Source organism: Delphinapterus leucas, chromosome X (genome assembly GCF_059928025.1).
Source record: "Delphinapterus leucas isolate spDelLeu-1000000601 "Yukka" chromosome X, BTC_Dleu_Yukka2, whole genome shotgun sequence".
NCBI classification, from domain to species: domain Eukaryota; kingdom Metazoa; phylum Chordata; class Mammalia; order Artiodactyla; family Monodontidae; genus Delphinapterus; species Delphinapterus leucas.
In genome coordinates this window covers 130953175-130965082 of record NC_143150.1, presented here as the reverse complement: position 1 = coordinate 130965082, position 11908 = coordinate 130953175, and positions in this window count along the sequence as shown.

The window sequence follows — 11908 nt, the reverse complement described above, 5'->3', positions numbered from 1 at the left end:
AAAAAAAGCCAAAAAAAGAAATACATATACATAAAATGAATATTTAGTAAACTTAATTTAAAATTTTCTATTACAATATTATATTATTTTTATCACTGAACATATACAAACCAACATCTTTAAAAAACCACTGGACATGGAAATAAACAAAATATAAACTAAATCCCAGAATGTGTCTTTAAAGAGGCAAACTGCACTTAAAAGAGATGTGGAATTATGAGGAAATGAAGCCAAATAAACAGGATCAATATTTCCCCTGAGAAACATTGATTTTCAAGAAATGACAACAGAGTGTTTTTCTTGACAACTTCAACAAATGAGCTTAAGTCATACCTGTTCTGGAAGGAGCCATCCAGGTGTGAAAAATTATTCCCACGGCTGATTTTGTGCGTGTACATGTTCATTAGGCAGCTACTAATTTCTATATTGCACTGGGAAGAAAGGAAGGAAGGAAGGAAGGAAGGGAGGGAGGGAGGGAGGGAGGGAGGGAGGAAGAAAAAAAAGTAATGTGGGTTTTCATATTTTGAGGGTGCAGGTCCTCAACTTTGAATTATATGGGCCTTGGAAGCAAAGGCTGATAAATGGCAAGATTAGACAGTGTCTGTGTACGTGTGTGTGTGTGTGTGTGTGTGTGTGTGTGTGTGTGTGTAGGAAGGAGGGGGTGTGGGTGAAGGTGGGAGTTGATTAGGAAAAGTGATAGTGGAGATTCTGCATCTGAGTTGAAAACAGTATCCACAAATTCCATTTTCAAAAAGAAAAACCCTTCTCTTGCTCTTATGTTAGTCTTTATGTTAAGAGTCTTTGCCTCTTTGGTTTGGCAGGCAGTCCTCGTAAGAGGACGTAAAAATCCCAATGGCTTAGGGATTTTCCTCACAGTTGCCCCATGCCAACCAAAGGCAATAGACAAATCAGGAATAGGGTCACGGAATAGCAGAGAACGGAATCCGTCATTGTGACACCGTGCCAATTCTGTCCCCGCTCCCTGGGGGATGGCATCTGGGTCTGCAGCTCTCATTTTCACTTCGGCAGCAGATGTCTTGGTTATTAGGTAAACACAACACAAATCTATGATCTCTCTCACACGTCCGCCATGATTTCAGCTTTAGGCTCATGGCATGCCCATAATGTGTTGGAAAAGCAGCGTAGACTATGCAGCTCAGGGTTCACGTTGTTTTCCTAGCCGCACAGAGCCTGGTGACTGCAGCTTTGAAACTCCCGTGCTTCCTGCTGCCCTAGCTCCCCCACTACCTCCGGCAACAGCTCACGTCCCCGTGGATGCTCCCTGAATATATAAATGTTCCATCAGCGCCGTCTAGTCCAGAGGTTTGTGTTTTACTTGGATGAAATTCATCCACACCTGGAAGGACAGACAATGTCGCTCCTCTCCTCAACCTTCCCAAAATATTGTATCCACCCCAAGTATCTTTAATCGGTTGGCTTTCACATACTGATGTGTAATATTTGAATATTTTAAGATTTCTCTTGCATCCAATGACAGTAAAACCCATAATCTAAGTGTGCCATTCTAGGAAGGGGGAATAAAAAAACATTGGTGGCATGGGATGGAGACAAAATTCCTTTCTCCCACCAGACTAAGGAGTCTGAAGTCCGGTGACATTTTTCAAAAAACAGCAGTTAATAAAGGACTGAGGTGAGGGAGTATAGTAAGTCCCCTACATACGAACCTTCAAGTTGCGAACTTTCAAAGATGCGAACGTGTCCCTGTGTGCCAGCTGTTGTGTGTACAACTATAATTTTCAAGGTACTGTACTGTAAGAATTAAAATATTTTCTTTATTTTTTGTGTTTGTATTTTATGTAGTATTTGTGTGAAAAGTATTATAAACCTATTACAGAACAGTACTATATAGCCGAGTGTGTTAGCTGGGTACTTAGGCTACCTTTGTTGGACTTACGAAGAAATTGCACTTACGAACGTGCTCTCAGATCAGAACTCATTCGTATGAAGGGGACTTACTGTAGTCATTTACTGAGTCCATAGGTCTTAAGTGTTCCTTAAAATAGTAATATCTCAACAAGTGGAACACCTGTACGATAGCCAGGCTGTGTGTTCCAGAAAAACCTAGATTTTTCCTTCCAAAGATTCAGAATGGATCCACTGGTTTTAAATCTGGTATCCAGTAGAGGGAACATAGCCAAAGCCAATTCATATACTGCCTTCCTTTGGTAAATCTCAATGTGAAATATTCTCTCCCCACTAGATTTGAACATATCAGAGGTACTGTCCCCAATTTTTTCCATCATGATCTTTAAATCTACTGAGGAATTTCTTTCTTAAGATATCGTTTCTCCCAACATGGCTTCATAAGTCCTCTGGGTAACATGGATCATGGACCCATTTATCTCACTGGCAAACCCTTGTACTTGTGTTAAAAACTCCTGAGCAAATCGCCATAAGGGCACAGATGAGTCCCATAGGTAGATGGTAACTTGTGGGAAGAAATGATTTATTGCAATAAATGCATGCTGATACATACAGGTATTTTCTTTTTTTTTTTTATACGGGTATTTTCTAATTATGTAAGTCAAAAGATTGTTATGTATGCTTGCACTTCAAAAAAAGAGAAAAGATATAGGAAAAGATAACTGTGTTCAAGCTATACGATCAACAAGATTAAACCCAAGGGAAACAAAAATCCACAATGTATAGTATCACAAGGAGCGAATCATTTTCATGCATATACAATGGGGAAAAGTTATACTAAACCTATGCATTGCTTACTTACATTAAAGCTGCATCCCTTCTTACGAGCGAAGTAAATAAATCAATAAAGTATTTTTATACTAGATGCCACCTCAAGCAATTAATTTAGTGAGGTAATCGGATTGACATAATTAGCATACTGAGCTGAATTACTGCTTTGTGTGACACCATCCTATCAACTAATAACCAAGGATTTGGAGAATGCTAATTTTCACATACAGACAGTAATAAGTTGGCCACTGAACTAAGATTAGAGTGCCAGCTGCATCAGACCTTGAGAGAACAGAAATACAGGAGACAGTATTGGCTTAAATTGAAAAAAAAATCACTAGCTATGTAATATCTCTCAGAGATAAGGGCTCAGGAGCTAACCAACATAAACAAGAGGAAAATGGCAGAAGGAAACTTACCTGGTGAGTGATTGATTCCCATCTGTTCCTTGAGAGAGTGGAACAGATTTCCAGATTTCTCAGATTTCAGTGTCACATAATCCCTCTGGAAAGGTTCTTTAAAATGTAGTTTCTGGTGGCTCAAAAGCCATCATTTTCAGCGATGGTTCTCAGGAACATGGGCAAGCCACGTGGCTCGTGGACAGTATTTTTGAAGACTATTCGTAAGAGACAGAGAAAGAGAAAGAATGAAGGAGAAAACGATGGATTGATTCACAGTTGTATTTTAACATTTCATCAATTATAACTAATGAGAACCTGCTGTATAGACCAGGGGACTCTATTCAATGCTCTGTGGTGACCTAAATGGGAAGGAAATCCAAAAAAAGAGGGGATATATGGATACGTAGAGCTGATTCACTTTGCTGTACAGTAGAAACTGTAATACAACACTGTAAAGCAACTATACCCCAATTAAAGAAAAAAGATTATAACACAACTAAATTTTTGGACCAACTGCTTTTCTTAAAAATAATTAACTAAAAAGCTAGTGGATAAAAATTCTGAGTGGTTACTGATCTAATACATGGAAGACATGGTGAATTACATCTATTAGAGCCCCAAAGGGGATTATACCATATGCCCAGAAAATCTCCAATTGACCAGTTAGAATATTAAAGAGAAAAAAGGTGAAAATTTTTTTAAAGTGGTTTGCTAAAAATGTGATGCCATAAATATTTCCATAAGCTATATACTTTTATACAAATGTTTGAAAACCATTTCTTGAAAACAGACTTCATTTTGAGTAATATTATAATAATTGGTAGTATTGGCTGGAACAAGAGGTTCTTTATAAAATCAACTCAATGATTTAACCAAAAGGCATTTCTTAGGGGAACGTCGCTATCTTCTCTCGGAATAATTTTTTTTTTTTTTTTTTTTTTTTTTTTTTGCGGTACGCGGGCCTCTCACCGCTGTGGGCTCTCCCGCTGCAGAGCAACAGGCTCCGGACGCGCAGGCTCAGCGGCCATGGCTCATGGGCCCAGCTGCTCCGTGGCACGCGTGGGATCTTCCCGGACCAGGGCACGAACCCGCGTCCCCCGCATTGGCAGGCGGACTCTCAACCACTGCACCACCAGGGAAGCCCCTCTCAGAATAATTTTTAATCATTGTTTTCTTCCTAATTTTTGTCTCCTCCCTTATTCCCAAGGAGACAGATCTTGCATAATGGAAAGGCAGTTAAAATTTGTTTGAAAGACTCTACCGGATGAGTAAGTGAAGAGCAGGTTTCTAGGAAAAATAAATGAGTAGGGGGTGAGGAAAGAAAGGTCATTTCCATTCTATTTCATTCTCAAGTGATGCTGACAACAATTCGTGAACCACTCAGGCTATCGTCTTTGATCTTGAAGCAGTTTGTTGATTTTTAGATGACTAACACTTATTTGAAATGCATGAAAAATGGCCACTTATCTCTGAAAGATCTCTCCACTTTTTGTGTGTGAAATGTGATACTGTCCCTTGAAAATCAAGTCCATGGAACACACAAATTAAGTTATTTCTGAAATATGAAGCTAGACCCTAGAAACCAATAACCAGGCTATTGACTGCCCCAGCACCATGCCTTACAGAGACTTAATAAATGCCTTCCGGTGTCCACATAATAACACTTTATTGAATTTCAGGGGGGAAAAAGATAGCCACCATTTTTCACTCTGCATTAAGCTGATGAATATGGAAATAATAAAACATATGATATGATAATGCCACCACATTTAACTTTTCTTGCATGAAAAGGTCATCTTTTGAGCCTTTTTTTTTTTGCTAGATTCAAATAAAGTCTCTAGACATGCAAGATGGATATTTCAAAACTACGGAAAAAAACCAAAGGGTACCTTCTCTAAGATAAAGGAAATCTTGCTGTTAGTCCAGTTGTGCTCCCATATATATTTTATAAATTGTCGTAATTCTTCAAATATCACCAGAGAGTGGAATTTGAAAAATGCATTATAAAGTAAGCATTTTCACTTTAGAAAAGATGTCGCAATATTTAGAATTATGAATGATCTGCCTTTTAAAAACAGAATTCATTCTATTTTTTGGAGCCATACTTTCCAGTGGAACTCTCTACAGTGGTGAAAATGTTCTATATCTGAGCTGTACAATATGGTAACCACCAGCCCTTCTTGGTTATAAATGGTCGGTGCCTACACTTACGTAGGAGAGTTAGTTTCAAAGAACGAGTTCCATACATGACATTCCACACATTTCATATAATTACATGCAAATCCAGTTCTTAAAACATCCTTTAAAAGCATCCCTACGCATTTCAATGTGTACTGCAAGAATTATACCTACATACTGGATTATTTCCAGAATTATATGAACACATGGGAGTTTTTCTTTTGCTCTCTTTGGTCATAATTCTGAGGGTTTTGTATCTCATTTCAACCATAGCACTTTTGGACAGAATACGCTCTTTCATGATAAAATATCTGAAGAAAGAGTTTAAGGCTCCAATGATACAATAGCACTTCTCTTTGATGCCCGACCCCAAACTACAATGTTGCCTGAGATTAAAGAGTACATTATTGCTATTACTCTGTGTGATCATTGCGCTGTTTTTCTTGTCTTCTAAAGAAAAAAATAAAAGCATATATAGTGTTCAGTCTCAATATGTAGAACAGCTACTGTGTGTTCCCTCAGCACGTTTCTTTTTCCCCCAGTTTTACTGAGAAATAATTCATATATATATCACCGTAAGTTTAGGGCATATACCGTGACGGTTCAAGTTATGTATATTGTCAAGTGATGACCACAGTAGTCTCCGCTAACACAGCTAATATAATAAGCGCATCGTTTTTAACACACACACTCTCTGCCTGGATCTAGAACAGGGTGGGAAAACTTTTTCTTTGTAAAACATCCAAATAATAATTATTCTAGGCTTTGCAGACCATAAGGGCTCTGTTGGAACTACTCAATTCTACTCCTTTAGTTCCCATACAGCCATAGAAATGAATCGTGGTTATTTTCTGATAAAGATTATTTTATAAATTAGTTGTTAGGTTGGACCTGATCCATGGCCATGGTTCACCAACACCTGATTCAACGTATCAAATTCAAGCAAACTCAATGCTTCTGTGTCATTTTCTCATGGCCAGTATGGAATGTTGACCTCTTATTTTAAGGCATGTATTGAAACACAGGCACGTCCTCTTTCTTACTAATAACTATTTTCCCCAAACTCAAGCATGGAAGCAGTCAGCAGGCTTGCCGGCCTTGATGGACAAGGTCACCTCGCTTAGAACAAAGTTTTTAGGCGTCAAACTCCTGGAAGACCTCAAAGTTCTCTTCGAACTCTCCAAGGACAGTTTTGCAATATTCAACGATACTGCAGTTAATGTTGCTATAATTATCTGAGAATCTATCTGACTGGATTTTGAATGGGAGTAACTACATTAAAACAGCACCTCCGTGTTTAGAAAAGAGAAGAATGGATTTATCTGTCGAAGCCTGAAGGAAATAATGATTCATTTCCATTGAGCATTTAGAAGATGACAGTAGAAAACCTGCTACAGCCTGTATCTGCTGGCTCTATGTGGACTTCAAGCTTTAGTGCAGTGCTGAGACAGAGAGACAGAGAGAGAGAGAGAGAGAGACAGAGACAGAGAGAGACAGAGAGACAGAGACAGAGAGAGACAGAGACAGAGAGAGACAGAGAGAGAGAGGGAGAAATATTCAAATAACCATGTCTTTATTTTCTGTAGTCTGATGCTTTGACATTTGCGGTTTTGCTGTCCATAAGGGACCTCATCTCCCAGGGCTACTGACTTCCTAGAGACAGTAACTAGCCCCCAAGTGCATTTTTCAAATACAAACCAATAAGTCTAGGACCCACACCCCAATCTCCTCCTCTATGGGGCTCCCATACTCTGGACCACGATCCACCTGCCCTTGTCACCCCCAGAGCAGGTACCAGACACCCAGGGACAGCCCCTGGAGTGCCAAGTCTTAACCACTGGACCACCAGGGAATTCCCGCAAATTTTCCGTTAATACACTGCATTTCAAAATTATACACAAATTATATATTATGTTATACCTTATATTATGTATATTAGGTATATTTATATAATAGATACTATATAGTGTAAATACATACATGTGTTATAGATACATATAAAATACTATTAACATGTGTATATGCATTAATATATATAGTATTTTATATGTATCTATAATACATGTATGTATTTATACTATATAGCATACATATACAATTATATATATTATATATTAATATATGATAGTATATATTTTTATATATTGGGATAGTGTATTATTTAAAACCAAAATTTATATATATATAACATATATACACACATGTATTTGTACACATATATATAGGGATAGTCTCTTATTTAAACCAAAATTTAAACATATATAACATATATATGCACATATATAGGGATAGTATATATATTATTTAAACCAAAATTTATATATTATATATATATACATATATGTATACATATATATATATAGGGCTAGTGTATTATTTAAACCAAAATTTATATATATAACATACACATATACACATAAATTTATGTATATATATATATATATATATATATATATAAACAAGTTAATGAATGCCAGACCTTCATTCAATAAATATTCATGGGCAACCAATTTGAACTAGACTGAATTTACTAACGGTCCTCTGTTCTTTGACACTTGTGACAATTAGTGAGACTGACTTTTTCACCATAAAGATTTCTGTTCCATGATAACCATATTGGTGGCCATCAGATCCATCATTTTGAAATGAAATAGAAACAAAGATAATTAGGGAGAATATTCAGAAGAAGTAACAAATGACACCGTTGACCCTGGTGGCCGTGCTGGAGCAGGTATAAGTGTTTTGAGCTGTTGTGAAAACCCAAGTTATGTGGAAAATGGCTTTAATCTCCACAGGGATTTGCGATAGCAGCCTCTGCCTACAGAAGGATCTCTCACACCGAAGAAAGGACCCCTGACGGTCCACCTGTGCAGACATCAGTGAGTTACATTTTCAGAAGTAATTCCCACAGATGTGTTTTCCTTATTTTGCCCCTTTCATTGTCCCTTTGTGCATAAATGTTACAGTACATACATATTTTCTTATCTTAGATAAAGCTGAATTTCCCAAAGTAAGCATGATCCTTTGTAGGTTCTCACTTCCCTTCAACGGGACCTCCAAGCTTTCAAATCGAAGAGTCGTCTCAGCTGAGACCAGAAACAATAGATCTAAATGATAATGCTTATTAAAAAGGCTTTGTCTCTGTTTATTATGCTGCTACCTTTGCTATGTTTTTAGTCCATGTTGTGTATTTTACTTATGCTTTTTATTGGCCTATCTTCCATATTTTCAACAAGATTTCCCAATGAGATAAGCTTCTGGGTTTGACGTAATATCTGGAAACTTACACAGCCTTGTATGAACTGGGAAGAAAATGGACCAGCTTATTTGAAATATGGACCAAATAGAGTCTCTATAATAAGGTCTATATTTCACTCTTAGCTCTGTCTATCGACCCAGGATATTATTCAGGTCTCATCAGGCTAAAGAAAATGACATGACACTTTTCTTCATATATTCAGCTTATTGGGATAATGTTATAATCTAAAACCAAGTTCAACATCTTCATCTTTGAGGGTTGTGCCACCACCTTGTTTCCAAGTGTCCCCAGGAGATGAAAATGAATCCATGCAAGGCTCAGAGGCACTATGAGTGGGAGGAAAATCACGGTCATAATTTGCACAATGCTATAATATGTTCATAGAAATGTATTCTGAAATTTAGAGGAGATAGGACAGGGAAACAGCTCGGTGAGATATCACATGACTAGCAAGGATAGAAAAATAATTTTCCAACCTATACATGAATGGGCATTGAGAGACAGAAGATTTTAAGTACATGTGCACATGCAAAATTAAACTTTTATATTGGTTTATAGACAGACATATGAAAATCAGGAACATATATACATTCATTAATTCCACATGGCAAATGTAAATCTCTGCATCGATTTCAATACTTTAAAATGACCTTGTCTTTTATCAATTAGGATGTGTTTTCTCAGAAATTATCCATGGTGTTTCCACAACAACCAAGCACGGTACTAAGGCTAGGGATGAATGGGATTTTTGACATTTGAGGCAAACGAGGAATAAAACCCACAGGGCTCTGTAGCCCTGATCCACGCTCTTTCCTCCGTCCCATGTTGACTCTCTGTCTTGCTAGTTAAGGGGTAAATGGAGAAAAGAACTCAGAGATGGGAAAAGAAAAACAGCTAGACAGGCAGTAGATCACAGAAAGGAAATGCAAGACAAAGGTGTAACCGCAAGACATAGAGATACGGGAACAGACAGACACTGAAAGAGGGAGACGTGAGAGAGAAACATAAAAATAGACTCTGTTCCTTTCCTGTGGCTGCTATAGAACAAACTAGCACAAGCTGGGTGGCTCACAACCACGGAAATTCGTTCTCTCACGGGTCTGGAGTTGAAGTCTGAATTCCAGGTGTCCTTGAGGCTGTGTCCTCACAATATGAATGGAATCCTTCTCCCCCCACCCCACCAGCAGCCTCTGACATTCCTTGGCTTGTGGCTGCCTTACTGCAATCTCTGGCTCTGTCATCACATGAATTTCACTGTGTGTCCCTCTTTCTACCTGGAAGTCTCCCCTCTGTGCATGTTAGTTTCTGTATTTCTTCTCTTCTTATAAAGACACCAGGCATATCGGATTACGAGCTCACCCTATGCCCATATGGCCTCATCTTAACTTACATCTTAATTACATCTGCAAAGACTATTTCCAAATACGATCACAGTCACAGGGGAAAAAAAAAAACCCTAAAAATACAGCTACTGTATGATCTGCAATCCCACTCCCGGGCATATATCAAGAGACAACCATGATTCAAAACAATACATGCACCCCAATGTTCACAGCAGCACTCTACAATGGCCAAGACATGGAAGCAACCTAAGTGTCCATCGACAGAGGGATGGATAAAGAAGATGTGGTACACGTATGCAATGGAATATTACTCAGCCATAAAAAAGAATGAAATAATGCCATTTGTAGCAACATGGGTGGACCTAGAGATTGTCATACTGAGTGAAATAAGTCAGAGAGAGAAAGACAAACATCATATGACATCGCTTATATGTGGAATCGAAAAAAAATGGTACAAATGAACTTATTTACAAAACAGAAACAGAGTCACAGATGTAGAAAACAAACTTATAGTTACCAGGGGATGGGGGGGAGGGATAAATTAGGAGACTGGGATTGACATATACACACTACTATATATAAAATAGATAACTAGGGCTTCCCTGGTGGCGCAGCGGTTGAGAGTCCGCCTGCCAATGCAGGGGACGCGGGTTTGTGCCCCGGTCCGGGAAGATCCCACATGCCGCGGAGCGGCTGGGCCCGTGAGCCATGGCCGCTGAGCCTGCGCGTCCGGAGCCTGTGCTCCGCAACGGGAGAGGCCACAACAGTGAGAGGCCCGCGTACCGCCGAAAAAAAAAAAAAAAGATAACTAATAAGAACCTGCTGTAGAGCACAGAGAACTCTACTCAATACTCTGTAATGACCTATATGGGAAAAGAATCTAAAAAAGAGTGGATCTATGTGTACGTATAACTGACTCACTTTGCTGCACACCTGAAACTAACACAACACCGTAAGTCAACTAGACTCCAATATAAAGTAAAAAGTTAAGAAAAAAGTCACAGTCACAGGTGCCAGTGTTGAGGATACCAACTTTATGGCGGCTGGAGGGGGGGGAACAACAATTCCACAGGCAACATAGACAATGATTTTTTAAAGCTGTAGAAAGAGCAAGAGAAACAGGTGTGAAAACCTGAGATGTCTGCATATAGTAAGCATGCAGAAAGTTCCACCCTCACTGGAAGGTTTGCAGGACAGCTCCGAAATCAAACATAATCAACGTCAAACAAAAAAAGAAAGACCATTCTCTCTACCTTGATGGTAAAAGTTCCTTGTGAAATGATCTTGTTATTTATTTTACTAAAACATTTAAAATGACATTGGTTTCTCTTCACCACACTTCTTCCCCTCTCTCTCTACCGTGGCTTCTGTCAATTTAAATTGAGGGCCACTTTCCCACTCAAGACAAGGTATCCACTCTGCTATTTGCTGCTTCTCGTCAACTGTGAACAGTGATTTTGCACACCTGATGCTGGATGGATAGAGACATTCCTGCTAGCATTTCAAGAGCTCTGCAATATAGCTCAGGAATAATATTTACACTCATTAGTAAGTTTACACTGTCTATGATCAAGAAGGCAGGCATTTTAATTTTACCCCCCAGCACTTAGGAGAAAGGTAAATTTAGAATTTAGCACCGTATAAAATACACAATAAATGTGGGCACAAATAGGATCTGTGTGCACATTTCTTAATTTCAAGGATGTAGGAAATGAGTACATTAAGGGAGAGGTTGTCGACCTGTATTTTTCTTTGAAGAGCTGAGAAAACATGCAAAAGCTGTAAACCAATGAATCCCAAATACAAAGAATCTTGACAAAACCTCACAACTTTGGGGAAATGTCTCTCGGCTCCCTAGAGCTTTAAGTCAGAGAAGCTAGATGTTTCTACACATCAGAGGGATTTTTTTTTTTTTTTAAGTAGCGAGACCCCAGCAATGACTGCTTGACAATTGCAACAGCGGTTGGTGGTCAAGCATCGCCCCACAATCCCACCCACTCTCGTAATCCCTT